The sequence below is a fragment of the Leptonychotes weddellii genome, chromosome 1 (assembly GCF_054177405.1).
Source record: "Leptonychotes weddellii isolate Sample4059 chromosome 1, ASM5417740v2, whole genome shotgun sequence".
Lineage (NCBI taxonomy): Eukaryota > Metazoa > Chordata > Mammalia > Carnivora > Phocidae > Leptonychotes > Leptonychotes weddellii.
In genome coordinates, this window is record NC_138369.1 from 1,774,013 (window position 1) to 1,780,931 (window position 6,919).

Here is a 6,919-nt window from a genome sequence, read left to right on the forward strand (position 1 = left end):
TATCAATCATCTATTGATCTTATCAGTTATCCATCACGTGGTTATGTATCATCTCTCCCGCCATCATCCACTTACCATGTTATCTATTACCTACTGGTCGTCCGTCTGTCTCTCAGCTGTCTGTCTTAGGAACTGAGAGTTCCCGCTGATCGCTCCAATCCTATTGCACGGCCCCAGGATTATTTCTTCCCTCTTTCCATAGTTTAACCCCTTCTCCAGCAGGGGAACCAGGCTCAGAGGGAGAGTTTTGAACACAGAGATGAGGTGGTCTCCCTCCCTAGATCCCCTCATATGTTTTATTACTTTCTTTTCTTTTTACAAAATAACTATGATTTTGCTGTGAGCTTCTCATGGATGGAAAACTAAATTGAATATTTATTCTGTCCATTTCATTATACCATGTATTGCAATTGCCTATTTAGTGAAAAATAAAGAAACCTATAATTTTTGGCTTAAATTTTTTAAAATGTGGAACATTTCATGAATTTGTGTGACATTCTTATGCAGGGGCCATGCTGATCTTCTCTGTATCATTCCAATGTTAGCGTGTGTGCTGCCGAAGAGAGCACCCTAATGTACCTTCAGTGAGACCCAAAGTTCTCCCTGCGGTCCCCAAGGCCCCTCATCACCTGCCTGGTCCCCTCCCTGTCCTCCCCCCCACCTTGCTCACTCTGCTCCAGCCACAAGGACCCCTTCCTTCAAGACACCAGGCCCGGTGCTGCCCCAGGGCCTTTGCACGGGCTATGCCTGCTGCCTGGGAGGCTCTTCCTCTCGAAATCACCTGGCCCATCCCTCACTTTCTCACACAGGCCATCTTGGGCCTCCCTAATATAGCCCAACATCCATTCACTCCCCTACTCTGTTTTTCTTTATAAGAACATCTCTGTCTTTACATTTTCCTGTATGTGTTTATTGTCTCCACCAGAAGGTCAGCTCCACAAGGCAGGGATTGAGGCTTTTTTGTTCCCTGCACAGAGCTTGTCACACAGTAGGTGCTCAGTACATCTTGCTTGATATGAAGGTCATCTTTCTTAGGATGAGGCCTGGCGCAGCAAGGCAGGCTGAGTCTTGGTCAGCCCGTGCCTTCCGCCGTAACAAAGCGCTGCGGCTGCGCCGCTTATAAACCATAAACCCTGATTTCTCACCGTTCTGGGCCCGGAAAGTCCACCACCCGGGTGCCGGCGGCAGATGAGGTCGCCGAGAACTCTGTCCCTGGCTCGCGGCAGCGGCTCCGGCTGTGTGCTCCCGGGCCTCTCCTCCTCCGCGCGTGCACGTGGCCAGGGCTGGCCTCCCTCGCAAGGCCAAGGGCACCAGTGCTTTCAGATCAGGGCCGCACCCGGTGCCCTCACTTTGCTTAATCACCCCCGACAAGCCCCACCGCCAAATGCAACCACACTGGGGGGCTCGGGGGGGGCACAATCGCCCCGTAGCATCGTCCTCCTGAGCCCCGCTCTTTCAGCCCCCGGGGCAGCTGGAAAAGGCCTGGCCAGGGCCGAGCCTTGCGCGCGCAGCATGTGCGGGGCCCTGGGGCCGCAGGGAGGGCGACGGCAGCCTGGCGCGCAGGCGCGGGAGGCGGGCGTGTATCTGATTGCGGCTCTAGGCTGCCGTGCGGTAGCTCCCGACTGGGGAGATTCTGCCTGCAGGGGACGTTTGGCAACATCTGGGGACCTCTGTGGTTGTCACACTGGGACAGGGCTCCTAGTATGGAGGGGGTGGGGCCAGAGACGCCGCTCAGCCCGCCACTGCCCGGGACGCCCCCAGAGAGTGACCCTGGCCGGCGTCAGTGTGGCGACGCTGGGGTGGGGGTTCTTGCTGCTTGAGAGCCAAATGGCAACTTTAGAGAAGGAGGCGGGGAGCTTCTTTCCAGGAGGGTTTATAACAATGGAACTGACCTTGGCTGGGGGCCGGCCGGTTGGTGGGGAGGGCTTCCCCCCAGAGTGAATGATGTGGGGGTTACCTAGGCGACAAGTGATGGGTTGGAGGAGACAGCTCGTGCCAAGGCCCAGGGGCAGCGGGAGGGGCTGGAGGGGAGGCGATGGGGAGAGGAGGGGACAGGCCACCCAGGTGCTTGGACGCTGTGTTCCCTGGGAGGCTGCTGGGGGGGCCACGGAAGGTTTTCAGGTATCGCGAGAGGGCAACACGGTCCCGTTTGGCTTTCGAAACCTCCCTCTGGCAGCTTCCAGGAGAGCAGGATGCGGGGTGGCACCAGGACCTCTGCGGGTCCCTTCCTCCACGGAAAACATTAAAGGTGGTGTTTCATGGCGGCATTGGTGTACAGACAGATATAATCCAGGGCGGATGTGTGATGATATAGTCATGATTATTGTATTCATCATTTGCTCTGATTCTGGAGGAAATGAACACATTTTCATGGGCGCCTAAACCATCACGAGCCCCGGCACTGCCTAGGGGACATGCTGGGCCGGCAGCAATGGCCCCTGGAGAGCAGAGGGGAGCTAGTTCTGGCAGGGGGTCAGGAGGGGGCGTTGATGGAGATTCAGGGTGGGCAGTGCTGGGGGGCACCGATGGAGCTGCCAAGAGGCGGGGTGGCAGGGACGAATGGCAGAGCCAGCGCCGAAACGAGCCGGCCTGGGTGGCTCCATCCGTCGATCATCCCACTGTTAATCTCAGCTCGGGTCTTGGTCTCAGGGTCGTGAGTTCAAGCCCTGCGTTGGGCTCCACGCTGGGGGTGGAGCCGACTTAAAAAAAAAAAAAAGTCAAGGAAGGGAAAATTAGACACACAAGACTTCACAGAAATTAAAAACTTCTGTGCATCAGAGGAGCCATCAAGGGAATGAAAAGACAACTCACAGGATGGAGAACATTGTTGCAAATCCTGGTATGAGTCCATTGTCTGAAATATATAAACAACAACACAAAATAAACCACCCAATGGTGGTTTATTGCCACCATGGAACACCATTGCCATTGCAAGAATGCGCAAAGGACCTGAACAGACATTTCTGCAGAGATGACATACAGATGGCCAGATGGCCCTGAAAAGACGCTCCACATCACTGGCCATCCGGGAATGCATTGAAACCTCAGTGAGACACCACTCCCCGCCCCCAGGATGGTTAATAGAAGAAACCTGAAAACACCCAGTGTTGCTGAGGATGCGGAGAAGTTGGAGCCTTGGTGCTTGGCTTGGTCGGGGCGGGGGGAGGGCGGCCCCTGGGGAAGACAGTCCCGTGGTTCCTTAAAAAGTTAAGCATGGAGGGCGCCTGGGTGGCTCAGATGGTTGAGCGTCTGCCTTCGGCTCGGGTCATGATCCCAGGGTCCTGGGATCGAGTCCCGCATCGGGCTCCCCGCTCAGCAGGGAGCCTGCTTCTCCCTCTGCCTCTCTCTCTGTCTCTGATGAATAAGTAAAACCTTTAAAAAAAACAAAAATCACCCTCCGACCCAGTGAGTCCACCCCTGGATAAGGACCCAAAAGAATTGAAAGCAGGAATTCTGCAGATACTAATATACCCATGTTGGCAGCAGAATTATTTACAATAGCTTGAAGTAGAAACAAATATCCACAAATAGATGACTGGGTAAACAAAAATGTACCATTTCAACCATTTTTTTAAAGTAATCTCTACACTCAAGGTGGGGCTGAAACTCCCAACCCTGAGATCAAGAGTCCCATGTTCTATTCACTGAGCCAGCCAGGTACCCCTCAACTGTCTCTAAGCACACAGCCCAGCGGCATGAAGCACACTCACCCTGTCCTGCGACCACCCCCACCCTCCAGAACTTTCCATCTCCCCACACGGAGACTCTGTCCCCATGAAGCACGGACTCCCCACCCCCTGCCCCAGCCCTGGCTCCCACCCTCTCCTCTCTGTCTCTGTGGACGGGACTCCTCTGGAGACCTCCTGGGAGTGGGGTCCTGCGGGATGTGTCCTTCGGGGTCTGGCTCCTCTCACTGAGCCCAGTGTCCTTGGGGTCCATTCACTCTGGTTGTTAGTACATTCACTGAGTTGTGCAACTCACTACTATCTAATTCCAGAACATTCCATCACCTGCAAGGAATCCCTTTCCCCAGAGTAGTCCCTCCCCATACCCCCCATCCCCCGGCCCCCACGAGCCCCCTTCCTGTCCGTGGATGAGCCTGTTCTGGACGTGTCACCCACATGGACTCACACCCCGTGTGGCCTTCCGTGTCTGGTCCCCTCCCTGAGCGTCGTGGGCTCGGGGTCCATCACTGGGGCCGCGCGTGTGGGTGCCTCACTCCTGCTGGTGGCCGAGGGTCGCTCCCATGCGTGGTGGACATGCTGTATGTGTCCCTTTATCCGTTGATGGACACTTGGGGTCTTTCCACTTGGAGGCTGTTGTGGATCCTGCTGCTGCGAACACGGTGAGCAGATTTTTTTTTTGTGGACACGGGTTCTTGTTTCTCTTGGGTGGACACCCAGGAGTGGGACCGCTGGGTCAGAGGGATACCCCACGTTTTACGTTTTTTGAGGAACCGCCCGACTGCCTTCCAGAGCGGCCGCCCCCTCGCGCTCCCCCCGCCCTGGGGGGGGGGCTCCGAGGTCCCCTGTCCTCACCAGGCAGCGTTAGCCCCAAGCAGTGCTCCCGGCCCTTGCGTGCTCTGCCTGCCACTGTGAGGGCCGGGAGGGACAGACAGACAGCATTCATGACGATAGGGTGGCGTGACGATAGGGTCTCCCACGGGCCGGGAGCCGCTCTGGTCTTCTCCTTCGTGTCCTAATTCACTTACTAGTAACCCATTTTGCATATGCGGGCAGTAGAGGCTCAGGGAGAGCGCGGCCGGCTGGTGGTCACCCCGCCAGGTTGGGGGCAAGGAGGGGGGCCCCAAGCCTCTAGGCCGGCTGCCACCAGCCGGGCTGCACTTGACAATGACTGGGCTCTGTTTTTGTGCTTCCCCCTTTCCCGGGAGCTTCTGGCTGCGCCCTTGGGATCCAGGCATTGGCAGGGCCGGGAGCTGCTGTTGGGGTGCTTAAGGGCCTTTAAAAGGTGTTCCCAGCATTTCCCTGGGGCCGTGGGGTAATTAGGCACAGCGATTAGGAGGCTGCTGCCAGGGGGCTGGTCTCTGGGGACATATGGGGACATTTGGGGACTGCGGGGAACAGGAAGTGTGGCCGCCCACCTGCCCTGCCCTCCAGAGGCCCTCGCTGCCTCCCCGAAGACACCCAAGGGCCAAGTGTCAGCTGCAGCTTTGTGACTGGTGGGCTGTGTGGCTCTGGATAAGCGTCTGTCCCTCTCTGGGCGTCTTTCTCATCCATCTAGTGGATGAGAAGATAGTGCATCTCCCGCAGGACCCAGGGCCCCAGTCCTGGCTCCCCGGTGCCCAGGTGCCACCCGCCTGCCCCCTAACCCCATAAACACCCTCTCTATCGTAAGTGGCCGTGGCCCATCAAGCTCACTCACATCCCCAGCGTTGTTCCAAGCTCTCGAGGTGGGCACGGTTTTCTCTCCCATCTTACAGCTGAGGAGACCAAGACCCAGAGGCCCAGAGAATTTGAGCCACGGGCCCCAGAGCACACGGCTGGTGAATAGAAGAGCCAGGATTTGAACCTCAGCCGCCATGCTGGTCCCGCCAGCCAGTGATCCCTACGGAACGTGGTCAGAGTCCTCCGTGGTTTGCACCCGCGCTGTGTCATGGACTGTGTCCCCCACCATAGGCTCGTGTGGAAATCCTGCCCCCCTAGTGGGACGGTATTTGGAGGTCGGGCCTTTGAGAGGTGCTGAGGGTCAGGTGAGGGCATGAAGCTGGGGCCCCCCGGTGGGATTAGCGCCCTGGGAAGAGGATGAGGGACCCCTCCATGTGAGCACACAGCGAGAAGGCGACCGCTGTCCCCCAAAGAGAGAGCCCTCACCAGACACGGCCCTCCGGACACCTTGATCTCTGGAACCAAGAGGAGACAAATGTCCCTTGTTTAAGCCACTCAGCCTGGGTTACACTGCCCAGCAAACTAGGGCAAGTTATCTAGTTTAATCCCCGGAATAGCCCCAGGAAGGCATGGTTACAGTTGAGGAGACCCAGAGGCTCAGAGAGGGCAAGACACCTCTGTAAGGCCACACAGCTAGGAATTGACAGAGGTGAGGTTCCAACTCCAGTTGGCCTCGTTCTGTCCCATCTGTATACCCACCCCCCAGCCCTGCCCCGTGACCTTCCCCAGGACCCTGCAGACCACTCGAGGGAGGCACATTAGTGCCATGGTTAGTAGACTGATGTGGGAAATCCTCACCCTGGCATTGTTTCTTCTTTCTTTTCCTTTTTTATTAAAAAATATTTTATTTTATTTTTTTAAAAGATTTTATTTATTTATTTGACAGAGAGAGAGATAGCGAGAGAGGGAACACAAGCAGGGGGAGTGGGAGAGGGAGAAGCAGGCTTCCCGCAGAGCAGGGAGCCCGATGTGGGGCTCGATCCCAGGACCCTGGGATCATGACCTGAGCCGAAGGCAGACGCTTAACGACTGAGCCACCCAGGCGCCCCCCAAAATATTTTATTTTTAAGTCATCTCTGCACCTAATATGGGGCTCAAACTCACAACCCCAAGATCAAGAGTCGCACGCTCTTCTGACCAAGCGGGCCAGGGGCCCCTCACGCTGGCCTTCTGCTTGCTGAGTGAATGGGCCTCAATCTCCTCCTCTGCAAAACGGGAGTCATACAAGTTGCAGAAAGTTGTGGGATGGAATGAAATAAGGCCAGAGGGTACCTTAGCTGGGGCTTAGCCCAGAGGAATGAGCACTTGGGCCGCTGTCCTCTCTGACCCTCAGTTTCTCCTTCTATAAAATGGGCATGTTGTCAGTGCTTATTTGAGACGAGACTTGAGGCGATGAGAGCTCAGTGCTCAGAGCAGGGTGCCGGTACGTGCTAAATAAACAAGAATTCAAAAACGGGGGCCTAAATACACACGTGTCTACCAACCCACAGACGCTACAGCCACACACACGGACC

At 56.3% G+C, this 6,919-nt stretch overlaps 1 non-coding gene across 1 annotated transcript; it reads right to left on the reverse strand.

The window, feature by feature from the left end:
• Positions 1-462: 462 nt before the first annotated feature.
• Positions 463-569, reverse strand: LOC115944720 (U6 spliceosomal RNA). The gene has a single exon (XR_004079232.1). It is a non-coding gene; the product is annotated as a U6 spliceosomal RNA (small nuclear RNA).
• Between the last annotated feature and the right edge of the window lie 6,350 nt (positions 570-6,919).